Consider the following 17,816-nt stretch of genomic DNA (forward strand, 5'->3'; position numbering starts at 1 on the left):
TGAGTATAAATCCAGATGTTCTGTGATGTCTTACAGGGTTGTTTGAGAAGATTAATGAACAAAATGCATCAAATAGATCAAGGAACACAGCAAATAGGCTAGGAATAATATTGTGAAGAAGTTTAAAGCAGTGCATTGAGAATCTCATGGAGCACGGTTCACTATATTAACTTTTAATCAAAAGAGCTACAAACCTACCAGTGCATGCTCCTCATAAACTGGCCTAGCAGAAAACATTAAAAAGTATTCAAGAGGTCCATCTAAACTCTAGAATATTCAGAGATCCACAGCTTAGATAATGTAAGCTATGGATTTCTACTGTGCACTCCACAATTATTTTTCTATTGGAAAAGCAATCTATGAAAATATAAACAAGCCATTTCAGAATACAACAGAAGTGTGGAAGGAGGGGGTCTGATCAAATGGAAGGAAATATATATATATATATATATATATATATATATATATATATATATATATATATATATATATATATATATATATATATATATATATATATATATATATATATATATATGATTTTTTTTCAACATCATAGAAAATGCTATGTGTGAAGAAAAACAAGCAATTGATGTCTCTGTGAGCATGGTAGTGGCATTATAATACTGTTAGGTTGTTTTTTCCAGCAGGGTTCCCAGGAAGATAGTCATAATTAATGGGAAGACAGCAGTAGTAAACACAAGGGAAAACTATCAGAGGCTAGATAGGACGTCAGACAGGGGAGGTTCACACTCTTGTAAGACAATGACCACAAACTACTATGGAATAATTTAGATCAAAAAGTTCAGTTGATTTTTGTTTTTAATTTTAGGATATATGTATTATTTTCTCTCTATGTCACATTCATTTACTTATTTGTGCTGGTTTAGTAAATATTGCAATGAATTCCATTGGATGTAACTTGACAACAAAATAATGAAGTTTCGCGAAGTATTGCAATGACAGATTTTCTTCTCCGTTGTCTGTCCAGAATAGACGATCTTTGCCGAGCTGTTTACAGGTGACAGTGTCCGGAAGTGACGCAGCACGTTCATGAGACTGTACCATTCTAGGAGCTGTATAGATGGACGAAGGGTCAGCGGCGGACCGACGTCTCATTCAGAGGAGAGAAACGGTAACTACCGTTTATATTAATGTCGCTGTTTATCGGGAGGTTGAGCTTCAGTGAAAAGTTACAGACCTGCGTGGTGTTTCGAGGTGTTGGTGGGAACATCTCGGTTCGGTGCTGGGATGGAACTGACGCTGCTGACCGAGGCAGCTGTCAGAGCTGCACGTTAAACTGGCTTTAGCACGACGACCAGTACTGATAACAGAACTGTTCATACGTCTTTGTCAATGGACTCCGAACCCGAAAGCCTCATGTATTCTAGATGTATTGCAGCAGAAACCCACACCTGCATGTTTTCATTTATTTCAGCCCTGACAGGTGGGGAGTGAAGCAGGTCCTGGGTTTGAAAGCAGGAGTTAAAGGTTAAGACTCTTATTCTCTCTTCATTATGTAACCCAGTGAGCAGTGCTGCTCTGTTTTGATCTGCTCACAGACCCTTTAGTTGTTTTAGCTATTTTAACCAGGAGAAGGAGTAAATTACAGTTCTGCTGTGGGAGAGGAGGGAAAATTACAGTGTCCAGGAGAGAGATGTTTGTTTTGCTGTCCGCAGATTGGACTTTTGTTGAGCATTTTTGACTACGTGGCTGGGACAGGTTGGTTTTTACTGTAAACCTTCAGTTTATTTTCATTTTGCACTTCTGGCTGAAGTGAGCTCAAACCAGTTTAAATTCAGTGCAAATGAAGTGTTTTTATTTGGTAGGAAAACGAGGTTTGACAATTAAAAACGTATATCCCATAAATTTTTAGTATGCTATATGATTTATTTAAGTTTGAAGAACAGTTATTTATGTTTGAAAAACATTTCTATTGAAACAATTTTAAAAGACTAAGGTGGTCCAGATCCAAATGTTGTAGACAATTTTTCGTTTGCAGCTTTTGCAAACCTCCGACCATCCCAACATGTGTATTTGTTGATTTCTAGTTTGATCATCTTCAGGTAATTAGATGGAGGGTTTTGGTAATATGAATGATGATGTTGGTGAAATATTCTTTCATTGTGGTCAAATGTTTTCTATGAATACTCATGATGTAATTAAAATTATTAGAAGAATGTTCTATCTATCTTTCTAATAACATTGATTTTCAATTGAAAGAGCATTAAAGTGTTAGATGCACCAAATGTCTCCAATCTGTTGATTTTTGTAATCTTTTGTGATAGCTATACCAATATAAAAGATAAAACAATAGAAAATGACATAATTAATAATATGTTCCCTGAATATTATCTTATCTTTTGGGATTCTCAAATCCCACATATTCAGTGATTGAATCAATAACTCTTTCCTCAGACTCACTGACAAATTCCAGACAAGTGAAAATTGTAATTTTGTCTTGGATGAAATAAAGACCACCACAGATGAAGGCCAACGCGTCATCCATTATTATGTGCTTTAATCTACTTGACAAGAAATAAACCAAAATGCTGAAGCTTTGGCTCCATTCACACAGCAGGAAAAAGTGAGTGAATTAATTTTTTTTGCCCACATGCAAATCATATCCAACTTTTTCCTGGCAGTCTGAAAGACCAAAATCCACATGCAGTACCAAATCATTTACATATAAAATACTTTTCAATGCATCTGCAGTCTGAATGGTTGTTCAACTATGATGTCATTGACTTGAAACACGTATCATAATTCTTGTGAAGTGGTAAATCTGGACGTCAACAGTTGCAAGCGGTGCCAACATTTTAGTCGCTAATGCTAATCCATGGAAAGACAGCAAAGTAATTCCTCAACAACTTTTAAATTGATCCATAGGTGCGAGCACACATTATCACCTCCGTGAAAACTGCACCGCATGGAGTTGCTTTGGGATTGTAAAGTGTTCAAACATGAGTCTGATTGCTGTTACATTTGATTAGTAGTATGAATGACCTTGCAAAGAAAAAAGAAAAACAATAGATTTCAACAAATTGTAATTGAACAACAGAACCTATTTGTGAATATAGCCGATGCGTTTATAAGACAAGAGTACTCCCTTTGAGCTTTCGTTGGTGGTTCTAGTCATTTCCACTTAATGATGTTGGTCTAATTCATCAGTGTTCTTGGCATTGTTTGCAGTCTGTCCAGCATACTGTTATACTGGAAAAGCTCACAAAGAGTGGTGTGGACATTGTGACATACCATATTTTCCTGGACTTGCTCTTTCTCTTTAAGATCTTGATTTATTGATTTTATGGGTTAATAATGGCATATTGACTTTTGTTTGACTCTGTGACCTCTTAAAACTATAAACCTCCCATCCATATGTGTTTGCATGTTTGCTTTCCCTTTTCTATTCAAGTATATCAGTTAACTTGGGTCGACAGAATAAATTGAACACAGATGATGCCTTATTTATGGTTTCTCTGGATCCTCTCACCCTGCATGGTTTTTGCAAGCTGACCAGCTTCAGAATACATCTGATACAAATCAAACATAATACTTCATCTGTCCTTCATGAAGACTTTATGTCACAACAGCTTCATGCTCTGACCTCTCCTCATCTCCATCGACATCCTCCGACAGCAGAGAGTGTTAGACGTCTAAGCAGTGGACTCTGTGTGTGTGTGCGTATGGTTGTGTGTAGTCAGCAGCATTGTGTTCCACCCTCATTGTGCTGAGTTTCCAGTAAGTGTCCACGTGCTTCACGAATGCAGTGCAGCCACAGTTCACGCTAGACACTAATCAGCCAAATGCAGCCTCTCTCCCAGCTAACGCGGAGTGAAAAGCAGTTCCTCTCAGGTGTTCTTAAATGAGGCACGCTAACTCCTGAATTACACAAACGCAATCAACTCCACATGGGAAATTATTATGCTTCACTTGAACACAAGAAAATTGAGGTGATAGGTTTTTTTTATTATTATTTCTGTCAAGGCATTAAGCTAAAACTTCTGATATTTACAGTAAGACTGGTTGAAATGGCAACTTTTGCATAGAAAAATCTACGTAGGAGTAGTGCTGTTATGTTAGTTCAGATTTTTTTCTTTCTTTTTTTCTTGCTTGGATAATTATTGCCTCCGGTTTTGAATGCAGTGCAGTTGCAAGTTTTGTTTTTTGTTTTTTTTTATTATCTTTTTGAACAATTGTTATGATTTGTGACCATGGCAAAAAGTTTTGTATTTATTTTATTTTATTTTTTACAATTGGAAGTAGCTGATTAGCATCTCAGAAGCTGAATTAGTATCTAAAGTATAATATCATCAATTCGTAAGGATCATATCCCCAACTCCAACATCTTGCGAGATTTAGAGACCAGAGATTTGTACCCCTAGTTACAATCACAAGCCTGAAAGTATTTTGTCTGGATTTTGTGTGATAAACCAGCGTACAGCTGGATTAAAAGCATCCCCAAAGCATGATGCCGCCACCACCATATTTAGGGATGATGTTTTTTGTGGAGGATTTTTCCAACACACAAATGGGCTAACAATTTCATTTGTGATGTCACCTGCTTATATCTTTAAATTGCTGTGTCACCTACATGATATGAGAGATTTCCAGTTCAGAATGTTGTTTTAAAACCCAGCCCTGCTCTAAACTGCATCCCTGACCTGTCTGCTGCACTCCTTGGTTTTCATGATGCTGTTTGTTCACTCATTTTCTCTAACAAACTTCTGGGACCTTCACTGAGCAGCAGCAATCAATCCTGGGATTCAATTACATGGACTCTGTTGTAATTAGGTGGGTTCAGAGGGTATTTTGTTGCACTGTATTGTATTTAGGGCAGTAAAGGGGCAAATCCCACATGCAACCCACACAATTCATATCTGTAAAACCTTATCTCTTTTTCTATCCACTTTTTTCCTTTTGTCTATAAAACAAAATCAAACTTTACATGTGTTCAAGACTGGTGGAAACAGGTTGGGGTGAAACAGTTTGTTCAATCCAACTATGGAGGCTGGAATATTTAATTTGAAATATAAATTATGACCTAATCAGGCAAGCACTGAGCTTATTTTACTTCACCTTTGAAAATAAAATTAGGACAGAACTTGAAATCAGCTTATGAAGAGTTTGTACTATAACTTTAATTAGTCAAGAATGTTTTGGTTTGTTTTTGCCACAGTTAGTTTAACCCTTTTCTTTATCCCCAAAGGAAAATTTCAAGGCACATAAGTAACACAAAGCAGACTATGAAATTTAATTGCTCAAGCAATAGAGATAAAACAAATTCACATATAAATATTTGAGTTTGTATAAGTGGTAGTACACGTCTGCAATGTGATGTACTTAGCTACATAGCTTAAGTTCATCAGTGCAGCAGGAGTTCATAGTTGGGCTGGGAGGATCAGCTGGTCCTGGGAAGACATTTAATCACTGACCACAAAATCTGATAATACTTCCTTGTCAGATTTGGACTCCTGCACGTAGAGGCACATTCCTTCGTGGTGATAAATAGGAAAACTTCTTTTTCTTGGCTCAGTCTCAGACTGGGTAAAACTTCCGATGGCTGGAAATACCCAGCTCTGTCCCAAGCATGATAACCACACTGAACATAATCAACAGCATTTTTATTGTTTGCTTCTGCTGGTATGAATAATTATTTTGTCCTATTTTCTGCATGGCAATCTTAAAACGGCCATGTTTTCTATGTGTTCTATAGGGATATCATGTAACATATAGGGTTATGTGAAAACCATAATAAGTCCCCTAGTAAGTCCAGCAAACCTGAAGGAGTTCTGTAGGTGTTCAGTCATTCATCATTATGACAGGTCTTGGCTCAGACCTAAATTTTGATTGTGACTTTGTGAAAACACGTGAAAATTAGTTTCCATTCCAGACTTCTTTTATCCAATCTTTAGGTGGACTAACTCATACTCAGCCTTTGCAGGGTATTACATCACAATGAGAAAAATAAATACTGGCTGTTGGTTTTATCCTTTATTTGGAGGATAAAACCAAATCCCGTCTTCTTGAATAAGTCGGCCACCTTTGATGGAGATGTTGCTGCTGCAACATGGCACTGATTTCGAGAACACCTGCACATCTGTGCAGCTGATTCCTGAGCGTCAGCAGAAGCATCAGTGCGGTGCTGATGCTGGCATCCAGACAGGAAGCTGTATTAATGTAATTGACATGTGTAGCAGCAGGAGCAGTGCAGCCTTGCAGCTGGTCTGATCTCTTTAATCCAAGTTCTGGATTGTTGCCTGGCCCGTTTTGGGTCACATTAATGTAGCTGTGCTCCGTCAGGCTGTGTTTTATGTGGCTAAATGTGATTTTTATGAGAGTGATTTATTTTGATTGTGTATGTTTAAGGGTCTAAAACGTCTTGATATCTCCTTTGATGATCTGGATTCTCATACAAGGTTATATGAAATCTGTGAACCATCATTTTTATGGTCAAATCTCAGCTGCAATAATTTTGGGCTTTTATGCTAAAGTTTGAAAAGCCAATATCCAAGCAAAAATATGTTTTTTCTTGCACTGTGTAAAAAGTAGGATACGCTGAATGCATTTGGATTTGCATGCAACCCAAGAACGCTGAAATCTAATTTGCCAAGTCTGCTTGGACTACAAATAGACACCAGAGAGCCTCTGTTACCGTAAATCGGTTATTCATTTGCAGATTTGTATTTAAAGAGATTAAAGCAGGATTAACTGAAAACACTGGTGTGCGAGTTCAACTCGAGTTGGTGTAGATTCGTGTGAGCTGCAGGTGTGACATGTTGATTCAGTACAAGATTTGGTACATTTAAAATGACTGGTAATTAACCAAATAAAAGGTTGAATTGTAGATAATCTTTAAGGTTATATTCTTACTTTTTTGCCAGGTTCATTCATTGTTACTTTGATTTTAGGATGTCATTTAGTATTATTTTATTTCAAATTCTTTCACATTTTTTGAAATCATCTAAACTTTGTTGTTTTTAATTGGGATTTTATGTGAATAACACAAAGTTGCACATGGAAGGAAAACAGTTTTTTTTCTTTACAAATACAATCTTGTAAATGGGGTGGGCAGATGTGTTCAGCCTTCTTGAATAATGCTTCGTAGAACCACCTTTTACTGCAATTACAACTGGAGATCTAACAGCTTTGCATGCCTGGAGACTGAAATCTTTGCCTGTTCTTTCTTGCAAATACCTTAAGCTCCTTCACATTGGAATGAAAGTCTCTTGTAAGAATATTTCTCAAGTCTTGCCTCTGTTTCTTAATTAGATTTTAGCCTAAGGTTTTGACTGGGCCATAATAAAACTTTATTAGACTTGGACAATATACATCATTCCTTTGTTGCTCTGGCTGTATCATTTGGGTTAAACCAGATAACAAAGTTGGTCTCATTCGACCAAAGAATCCTTTACACACGTGCTGCGTGTCCTCCAAGGGTCTTGACAATTTTCAAATGTGTCTTTCTTTCATCATTGGCGTTCTTCTCGGCATGCACGACAAGGTACTGTGCTGCTAAGGGTTTTCCTCCTCGGTACAGTAATCTGTAGTCGCATTTTCTCCAGATTAATCATTGACCTGGCTCCTTCTCTAATTTCCTAACTACAGTATTGTCACTGTTCAAAATGAAAGTTAAAGGTGCATCACTGCACTCCAAAGAAATACTGCTGTTGAAATAATTAAATTTATCTTTAAAAATCAGGCATTATGTTGATATATCTGGTAGACTGTGGCCTCAGAGCTGTTATAAATAGCCCAGATGTGCTGAGCGTTCATGACGCTCACAGCCTTTGAAGAATCAGTGAGTGGAAACAACCAAATGACAAAATCTGGGCTGAAGAATGGAAGCGAAAGTCTTTCCCCTCTTTTTGTAAGTCCGTCCTCTTCCTCACTTTCTCTACTTCCCTCAGGCAGTCTCCTCTTTTCCTTCCTGCTGACTGACATTTCGATAATGACTTCGTCTGAGCCGCTCCACAGGCCCTGCCTCCATCCGCATCCTCAGCTCTCCATGCAGGGCCGGCTCCTCTCCTCACTCCTCACATCTTTATCAGATCAGTAAATGTCGGTAATGTCATCTGGGAGAGGTTAGGGAATTAAAGATCGTCTATTTTCTGGAATTGTCTTCTCTTTTAGCTTGTAGAGAAACTGTCCTGGACACAGGCTTGCTGCACAGCCTGTTTGAGGACTGGGATTTTGTTAAGAACTGGGTTAAGCTCTACATCCTTTTATATTTGGTAAGGGGTATTACAGTTGTGGCTATGAGGGGCTTAGATTAACTCTCTAAACGAAGTTTCAAAAGTCTTTACCGTAATACCTTTTCTCTTTGTTGTATTCTTTGTGTTCAGAAATACTGTATTCATGCACCGCTCAGTTTTAAATATACACTTCTCTCGTGATATTTGTGCCAGCCGACTTCTATAATTACCACAGCCTGCAGCACCTCATGGGGAGCAAATTAACACACACGAGTGGAGGAGCAAAAACCAGAGTCATACAAGATGGATTGGAGTAGTCCTGACCTCGGACGTGTGCGCCTTTAGAATGGGGACATGAACAGCAGGGATGTTGTTATTCGTAGATCACAGCCATAATGCATGCTTATGTATGTGTGAGTCACGGTCGCCTGATGCGTTTCGGATAATTAGTCAATTAAAGTGCTGCACCATGTGGCAAGAAAAACTGCAGCAGGAGCAGATAAGTATTTATTTATTATTCATAAAACGTTATTAGACAGGTTTTGATTCCACGGACTGTTTTTAAAGCGATTCTCTTCATGTCTTTGACTTTTGATCTAAGGAATCCCAAAGCCCAAATGGAGCTTGTTATAGTCTAATTTCTTTTTAAAAATATAAAAGCTTTATTTTAAGTGTTTCAGACACTGGTTGATATCCACATAAAGGAGCAAATTTGATTGCTTCTTAAATTACACATAAGGGCATGGCAAATTTTAATTATGTATTTTTGTAGCACATCCCAGTTCTGACTCCAGTCGTGTTGCTGTATGTGCTCTAAAGCCGTGGTTGTCAGGACTATTTAGGAGTAAGCATGGGCAAGTACTGGTATCAATGCAAAATTTAACTATTATTATTGGGATTCTGAGAATAAGTAGGTTTCTATAATGCTATTTTTTCAATAAATGTTTTAGTTATATTTCAGTTTATTTCTGTGATCAAGTTTACACAGATCAAAAGTAGTTTTTTTTTTTTCTCATTTACTTTATAAAGCTTTACTGAGATGTTATCCCTATTTAATTCTCTATTCCACGGCAATAATCTTATGATTTTACATCTTTTATGTTTAATGAGTTGCTAGGTGAAGTGCAGGAGTTTCTCAGTTCAGTCATGCCTCTTCGCTATATGTTGCTGCACACTGTCAGCTGGCTGAAAGAACACTGGTACACCTTTTCTTTCCCTTAAGAAAGACACATTTGGTTGTTTGAAATTATTTTCTCCATCAACTAATTAAATCATATTGCAGTGGACCACATGTGGGGCAGCTAGCCACAAATAGCTTAAATCTGCGAATATTTGAGACACCCTTTAGAAATGCTTAGAACTGCCTATTATAATATTTTTCTAATCAAATATACCTTAATATGCATCAATGTGCAAAGTTTAAACCGGCCTTGTACTACTGAAGAAGCAAAGTCTTAGTTATCTCTACCACTCTTGAGGGTACAACCAATCATCATCAACTGCTATAAAACGTATTAGTTTTATCTCATCGTCCTTCATCCTGTCTTTTTGCCAATACTGCATATGTGCAAGTTTGTCTTGTCTTCCTGTCTTTGTTTAATGGGCTCATTGGTGCTGTTTGTTTATGCAGACTGACAGCGGGAGCTGCTAGTCTCTGCTATGGTAAGTTTGTGTGTTGAAAGCTGATAGGTTTTGAAAACTCTGAGTGGACACTTGTGTCTTTATTTCTGTCATGTGTACCTGTTGTAAGGTTACGTTCACAGATAGAGAGTGGCTTTAAGCACAGAAAGGCTGGTCCTCAGTATTCCACTTTATTTCTAGTGATGTTAAAGTTTCTGAAGGCCACTAACGGATTTTGTTCAGGTTATAAAAGCAGAATAAAACATTCTTATGTGCAGCACATGACTGAGAAACTGGTGCACGTGTCCTGGTGACCTTGGCTCATACTGTACTCTGTATGTCTGCCCCGCAGTCCTCCCTTGTCTTTGTGCATTTGTGTTTATTGCTTTGTCCTGTGCTTCAGCACCATCCTGAACTCCCACTAATATAATGTCATGATAGCCACGACTCCAAGGTGCAAGGGGTACATATGTTCACATTCCCCACACTTTTCCTATTCTCTTATTTATTTAAAGGAAGAGGACTGGACAGCTTTGGGTGGCCTCTGTGCTCAGCTTTATGAATCTGCACACAGTCTGCTAAATCACACTCAGGATTACAAGGTGCACGCCTTCGAGAGGACGGATAGTTGAAAAACGCTCCTTATCTGTTTGCTCCTGAACATAAAGAGGAAATGAGGATATGGATTGTTGTAGTGCTGCTGTATGAATCCCGCAGGGGGTGTGGAGCGATTATTATGTAATTTCCCCTCAGTGCGGATTGGTCAGTGGATGAGATGTTGGTGGGCTCAGCACCGTAATCTCTCAAGTATTATCTGTCTCCCAACGTCAGTAGTTGTTGTGGGCAGAACTTGCTTTGTTTATGTAAAACCAAACAATCACCTGGGTTTGCGTGCAAAATAATTCACATTGTAGCCAATGAGCTTTGCTCATGACATCAGAACATTACTTGATCTTTCAGATTATAACAGAGAGAGGAGTGATAGTGGCAATAATATACTTTTTTACTAGCCCTTTGAAAAAGGATTTCTCTTAATTAAATTGGTTGTACAAACAGAAATATGCAGCCTGTCTGTTAACAATGTTTGCTTGTTTTATTAAGTGACAGTGCAGATTGGGAATACAAGAAGCAACAAATCATACTGTTATTTATTGTATCATAAATTAGTCCTCTTGCTTTATAAACATAGGTTTTAAATTTTTAATCAAAGCAATGAACCTAAAAATATAGTGACACTCGATTTAGTGAAAAGGCGTCAATTATATTCCAGTAAAAGAGACTGTAAAAACAAAAAAAAAACTTAGGAAAAAAACAATAAAAAACAAAAAAATTAATGAATGGAGATGAAAAAAATAAATTAGGTCACATTGACTTTTACATAGTTTACACATTATCATTTGTGTTTACAGGGAGCTGATCTTTGCTTTCTTTTTTTGTAGAAATTATATTTCATTATGGATTTAACGATCAGTTTTTTTGTATTTATTTTTGTTGACATTTACTGCTATTTACACAAAAGTGTTTTTCTTTTACTTTCAATGAGAAGAAAGAGCCCAGAATATCTAAAGCATGACAGGGAAATGTTGTGAGATTTATATAGTAAATAGCAGCCCTCCCAAATCTCTTCACATTTCTTACTTCTTTTCTCACTTGTGACTTAAACATGTTATATTTCAGAAAAGCATAACTCCCTGTTCAAACTTCTGAGTATGTTAATGCCTTTAGTACACTCACTGGAAATACAAATATAAACATTTAAGATTTGGAAAGTAGGTTTAATGGAGATAATGTTGGAGATTTTATGTTTTCATGGTAAAATTTGCGTCGCCAAAATACTGATTAAAAATTATAATCCTGCTGAAGAATGTAATAGAAAATCTAGAGACGCAGCAACTATTAGTTTTGAACGTTATGGAAAAATGATAAGAAAAAAGCCATAAGAAGTCTAAACAGCAATTAAATCAGGCAGAAATTAAACTTTTTCACCTCCATGAATTGGGCTACATGTAGAAAACGAAGTAAACTAACAGTGGTAATGATACATGGTGTTAGCAGCCTCTTGTTATGGGAAATATCATGTATTGTTCTTCTCCTTTATCACTATGTGCTAAAAACACCAAGCAATCCACTAGTTTGTGGTTATAATGTGACGAAACAGATTAGCAATATTCATCCCAGTGATTTCTTATTAGTAGTAATTAGATTTTAAACTAAAGGGTTCAAGTTATAACGGTTTTTAGCAATATACTGTTGTAGGGAGCCTCTGTAATTGTTTTGTTTTCTTTATCCAAGAACCATAATTGTATTTCAGGTCCTAAATTACTCACCTTGAAATAATCAGTAAACACCCCGTCATTGTATTTCAAGCTTGTAGCTAACAATCCATGCAGTACTGTGTATTTGTCAGTAATTATAGACGTGTGTGTTTGCCACAGCGTCTGTATCTGGGCCCTTGCCTGTGCTGGCAGATTGGAAAGGTAAGCCGCTGAAAGCTTCTGTGTGCGATGCTGCTTTGTCTCTTATTAATGAAGGGGACACAGGAGCTGTCAATGCTGCTGTTCCGCTGCCGGTGAAATAGTAATGAGTGTGTATAACGGAGCCCGGTCAGTGTGGCTTACAGCTCAGCTGCGATTGGTTGTGAAGCCGGGGCACATGGAGCACCGACGGGCCGTGCTTCACGTCGGGACCGCGGTTGCTGGAGGCAGAGATGGAGACATTTTGCAATCGGAGAAATTAGGCAGATTGAGACACAGAGGTCAGATTCTTTTGATTTTTGTTTTGGAGATCTTCATAGAAACCTCGCTGTTTACCTCACAGAGCATAACAAAACTTTCCAAACATGGAGGAACAAACTATTTTATTATGTAATCAGTTGCCCTAACCCTACTTTCTCATGCTGTGATCTTTTATTGTTGTTCATGCTGAGCCATGAAGCTCTGAATTATTCCTTAAAAGGTACGTTTGAGATCCTTCTTATTTTAGAAATGTTGATTTGTGTTGAAACTGGTGCATCAACATAGATGATGTCTGCTATTTATTACTTCAGTTTTGATTTTTCTATTTTTAATATTACCTGCAAAAATATTTTATTATTTTGCTCTTGTTTTGTTTTGTTTTTTTGCTTTTTTTATTTAAACTTTACCAGTAGACTAAAATGCAGAACAGATGCATTTAAGTAGTTTAGAGTGGGCAGGGTATTCCCAGTAATTAAATTAAAAACCTCATAATTGTTGAGAAATAAAATAATAAAATTCTGAACATTTTATTCTGAAAAGCAATCAAATTAACTTTTTTAATTTCTAGTCTGTAGCAGTGCCGTCTTGTTTCCTGTGCACCTCTGTTATTTTTTAAAAAGTTTTTTACTAATATTTTCCCTAATTTTCAACATAAATATATGGTTTGAAATTTAATATTTCTGTAAAATAAAATAAAAAGTTATGGATTTTAATAACTTCATTGAGTGCATATGAGAACCTGACTCACCAATGATTTTTCCCTTTTTTAAGTTGAGTTGGTTGTTTAATCTGAAGCCCAAAATTATTCAGATCCCTGACAGATTTAGGTTTAAAATAATCTCTTGATCTTATAATCTTTCTTTTTATTTAAACTAGTAATACAATTTTAAGAATGGCAAGAAGTTCATTTAATGTTAAAATATATATAGCACAAAAAGTTATAAAAAGTTACCATGAATAAAAATAAAGTAATATAGCACCTGATAAAGATGTCCTAACTTTTGATTGAGTACATTCATTCAGGAGTGGAAATAAATTTATACAAAAATCTCTGATTCCACATTTGTTGATGGCTCAATCAATTCCTAGGAAATAAAGGCAATTGATTTCTTTAACTTTTATTTTTATTTTATACTTTGCTTTTTTAAATTTATGAGAGTATCCAGAGACGTTTTAGTATTTGTTGGCATCAGATTTCCGTATGGTCTTGATATGACCTGAATCTGAGGCCCATTTCTCTTAACCCAACTTAAAAATTGGAAATGCAAGAAAATATATCATTCAAGTATCAAGAAGAAATACAATTAGATATACTTTTTTGTAATAATAAAATTGTCGAGCATGTAAATAGTGCATGCTAAATAAATATTACATATAGGTTAGTAGGAATAGTCTTGAGTGTAGTTATCTGTGTTGTAATTATTGCAGTACGCTGTACAGAAAGTAGCTTTTTTTTTTCTATTTTCTAGATATTTCTAGAGAACGTCCTGCAATAGGAGCCTGGAAATGGCTGTGATGAAAAATAGAGAAACGCTTGTTATTTCTACTAAAGCTGGATTAAAACTTTCAATTACAAAGTCATTATAGATGTTCAATCGTCTCAGTTTATTACGTTTCTTAGGATTTTTTTTTATTTTTTTTATTTTGTAATAGATGTGTTTGAATTCTGCTTTCGCTCACCATTTCAAACATGCACGTACACTCACCATCTGCTTGTGAAAAGCGTTCGCCCACTCATACAGTCACTCACTCACTCCAGCCTTGAAACCACAGCGAAGCCAGAGCAGCTCGGCGATCAGAGGCCAACTCAACGGCTCTTTGTCATCTTCCCAGAGCCGTTCCTAAGGAGTTTGTTTGGCATGTCGACGCGCATTGTCTCATTGTGAAGGATTTTATCATCAGTGAGTGGGGTGGGGAGGATCTGTGCACGTGGTTTGCTACAATGCTTTGGAGGTGGTTATGCGTGACAACGAGGAAAAAAAAAGACTGTTTCAGCAGAGCTCTGCTTGGTGTCACTCTAACTTAATGGGTTTAAAGTTGTGGCTTTAAACAATCAGTTTTTTGTTTTATTGTATTTGTGTGAAATTTTTTAGATTTAAGGTATAGTTTTTTTATGGGAAGGATTCTCTGAAAGCAAAGTCTTGTGTTTATATTTAAATGTAGTAAACATATGATTGTATGAGATTCTCACAGAAAGATAACCTTGAGTAAAAATCTCTGAGTATCACACTTACACAAAAATCTGAGGACAAAATGCACAATACGATTTCATTGTTTTTATTTTAGGCAAAGCAACAATTGTTTATACTGCTGCAAAAAAAATTTAAAAAAATTAAAATACTGATTATCAAAGTCAAATAAATACCAGTTGGTTTGAGGGATTATTTTGCAAAATAAGACAGGTATTAAAAACTGATTTTTATCTGCTTATTTTGTCCTGATTGTTGTTGTTTTGTTAATGAGGGAAATATAGTTGGCTTTTTTCAGCCATCTGACCTGCAGTGAGCAGCTACAGCCTAAAAAGGAGCTGCATGAAGAAGACTGATAGCTCTGTTGACTATTTTTCTACAGTTTTCTGGAACAAAACTGGAGAACATTTGATACTTTATGAAACTTTTAGCTTAAAAAACCCAGAAGAACAATGAGACTTAGTGGAAAATGATTCAGACCTATTTTGTAGTTAAATTTTTTGTGCAAGTTGTAAAACCAACCTACCAAAGACTGCCTGTTTGGCTGAGTCACATTTTTATCTCAGTTAAGTGTTTCTGTTCATCATTATGTACATTTCTTAAGTGAAAATTCCTTATTTTTTAATTTAATTAGAGAGTTTTTTTGAATTTGTCTTGAGATTTATAGAAGCATCTGGAATTTTTTACTTTGGAAATGTTTCATTTAATCCATGGAGGTAATTTCTATATTTTGGTGCAGTTTATTGTTTTGTTTTTTCCCCACATTGACATGCAGCTCTTATGATCAGCTGGACTTTGGCGTCTCGGCTTCAGAGCTGGGCTCGACGTTCTCGCTGAGCAAACAGATCAGATATTAAAATTCCTCTCCTGCATGCATGTCGAGAGCTTCTCCCTCACTTTGTCAATATTTGGTCAGAGCTCATTTTTTGGGAAATACCCCGCTGCACTTTATGTATGCAGGGAGCTTCTTCCACTGTCTTTTTCCCTTTCTCAAAAATGGCTTTAAATACACATTTAATAAGTGAAATTTTAAGATATCTAGCAGTAAGTGCTGACTCCAAACATTCTACATTCACGGCCATCTGCACTGTGACTCTTTTGAAGGCCATTTCACGCCTTTTCTTGTCGCTTTGGACGCTTCAGGCAGCATGCCGCCCCGGGATACGTGCCCTTCTCCTCTGGCAGGGTCCCCCTCCCAGTGGGGCGTGGCCTGAGGATCGACCCCTGACAATGGTGCTCCCAGATCACAACACCCCCATAACGCTCCGTGCATCATTACATTCCTGCTTCCCCACCCTGCTGCTCCCCTCCCCAGAGGACTAGGGCCTGAAACAGGAGCTCCAGAGGGAGCATCTGTTCCTCTCACGCTCTCAGTCAGCTAGTTTATAATCTCTACCACTTCCTTTTGTCTTGGCCACTCCCTCTTAGCTCCTACTTCTAGCTAAATTTAACCCATCACTTCATGAGCTCCGTTCTTTGTGTTTGCTCGCAGGTGAGCAGCCGGAAGGAGTCGAGCCCGAGACCGGACCCCACTGTGCAGATCTCTGAGATGCTCATGAACCACCTGACAGGTCAGTACACACTACACACACCTTCAGACACACAACGAGATAAGAAGCTGGCAGTGGATATTAATAAAGTTCATCTGGAGAGAATGTGTTGACGTGGGAGAAGAAAACCAGAGATGTGACCTTTTGAGAGGAATTCATCTGATTTTGACATTATGACCTTTAGATTTATTTCTTCTTTACTTTCAGTCTTTTGAAGTTGAAATAATATTTGCAATAAACCCTCTTAAACCCTAAAATAAGAACATTTTACTGTCAATTGATCTAACATCTCAGCAACTTTAGATTTCTAAAGATTTTTTTTCTTATTAATTTAAATGTACAAATGCAAACAGCAATGTTTTAATGTTTCATAAAATAGCATTTGTATAAAATGCTTTAAAACTTACAGGAGAGGAGTTATTTTATTTTTACGTTAACCTAAAACCACAGACATTTTGAAATCTTTCCAATAAAATACATTCTGAATTGGTTTAAATCTTAGCAGCCTTTATCTTCCTTCTATCTACATAAAAATGTTCACATTTTTAACTGAAGATTTTGTATCTAATTTTATTGATCTTGTTTTACAACTGATATTCTCTCTGTGGTCTCAGATTACTAAAACATAACATTTATCTTTTGGCTTATGCATACTAAAAATTTTCTCTCCACCTCGCTGAGAATAAAGACGATGTGTTGCTGCTTTATTCATCTCTCAGAGCTACAGAGGGTATTTTTATGCTCCAGCCACACGTGACTGTGAAACAAGATGTATTGTTTTGACAGATTGCACACTCTGATGTTTCATTTTGCATCGTGCAACCAACAGCCGTGGGTCAGAGTCGGCTTGGACAAAAAAGCGATTACTGATTTTGGTCCAAACGGATTTTCTTTTGAGCAGAAACGGTTTGTCCTACTTACAGAGGCACCACTGCAGCCCAACCTGCTGTTTCCAGCTGGTGCTGCTTTGAAATACGCCCGACCCACCTCCTCCCCGCTGCATCCTCCTACGTCTCCTCTCCTCTGCTTTCATTTCATCCCTCTTTGCTCCGCCCACTTCATCCCCACTTCATCCCTCCTCCTCTCTGAGCCGCGTCCTCTGCTGCGTCAGACACCTCCATTCATGAAAAGCGTGACGTGAGCAGGTCCTCAGCGACACCGAGACGGTTCACACCGCCCACCCACTCACAGCCCAGGTGCTGCGGGAGTTACAGGGATGCCTGTCTGTTTTCCCCTCTCTCCCTTTCTGGCCATTTCTCCCTCGTGTCTTCGTCGTCTTCAGCTGTCCTCTCGGGGGGGTTATAACCGTCCTACGTCCCTGCCTCAGAGTGGAGGCAGGACCATGAATCTGAGCCGTGTCGCCGGTGAGTAACCCTCTCTGTAATGTTTAGCTGCTTCTCCTTCTTTTCACTGATTTGGGGTTTATCGTTTGTCCAGTATGCGTACAGAAACAGTATTTTCTTGTGTGTACTTGAGATTTTTTTGCATATGTCTTGGATTTTAGTGTGTGTTCAGCAGTGGTGCTGC

General features: G+C 37.4%; 1 protein-coding gene across 1 annotated transcript in view; it reads left to right on the forward strand.

Annotated features, from left to right (window-relative positions):
- Positions 1–1,031: 1,031 nt before the first annotated feature.
- The window catches only part of si:ch211-45c16.2 (mitogen-activated protein kinase kinase kinase 13), a 40,047-nt gene continuing 23,262 nt past the window's right edge, over positions 1,032–17,816 (forward strand). Inside the window, exons 1-2 of the mRNA XM_044131993.1 lie at positions 1,032–1,135; positions 16,232–16,310. The gene's annotated coding sequence lies outside the window, so the exon portion shown is untranslated. The remainder of the gene's footprint in view (positions 1,136–16,231; positions 16,311–17,816) is intronic.

This window comes from Gambusia affinis, linkage group LG11 (assembly GCF_019740435.1).
Source record: "Gambusia affinis linkage group LG11, SWU_Gaff_1.0, whole genome shotgun sequence".
Lineage (NCBI taxonomy): Eukaryota > Metazoa > Chordata > Actinopteri > Cyprinodontiformes > Poeciliidae > Gambusia > Gambusia affinis.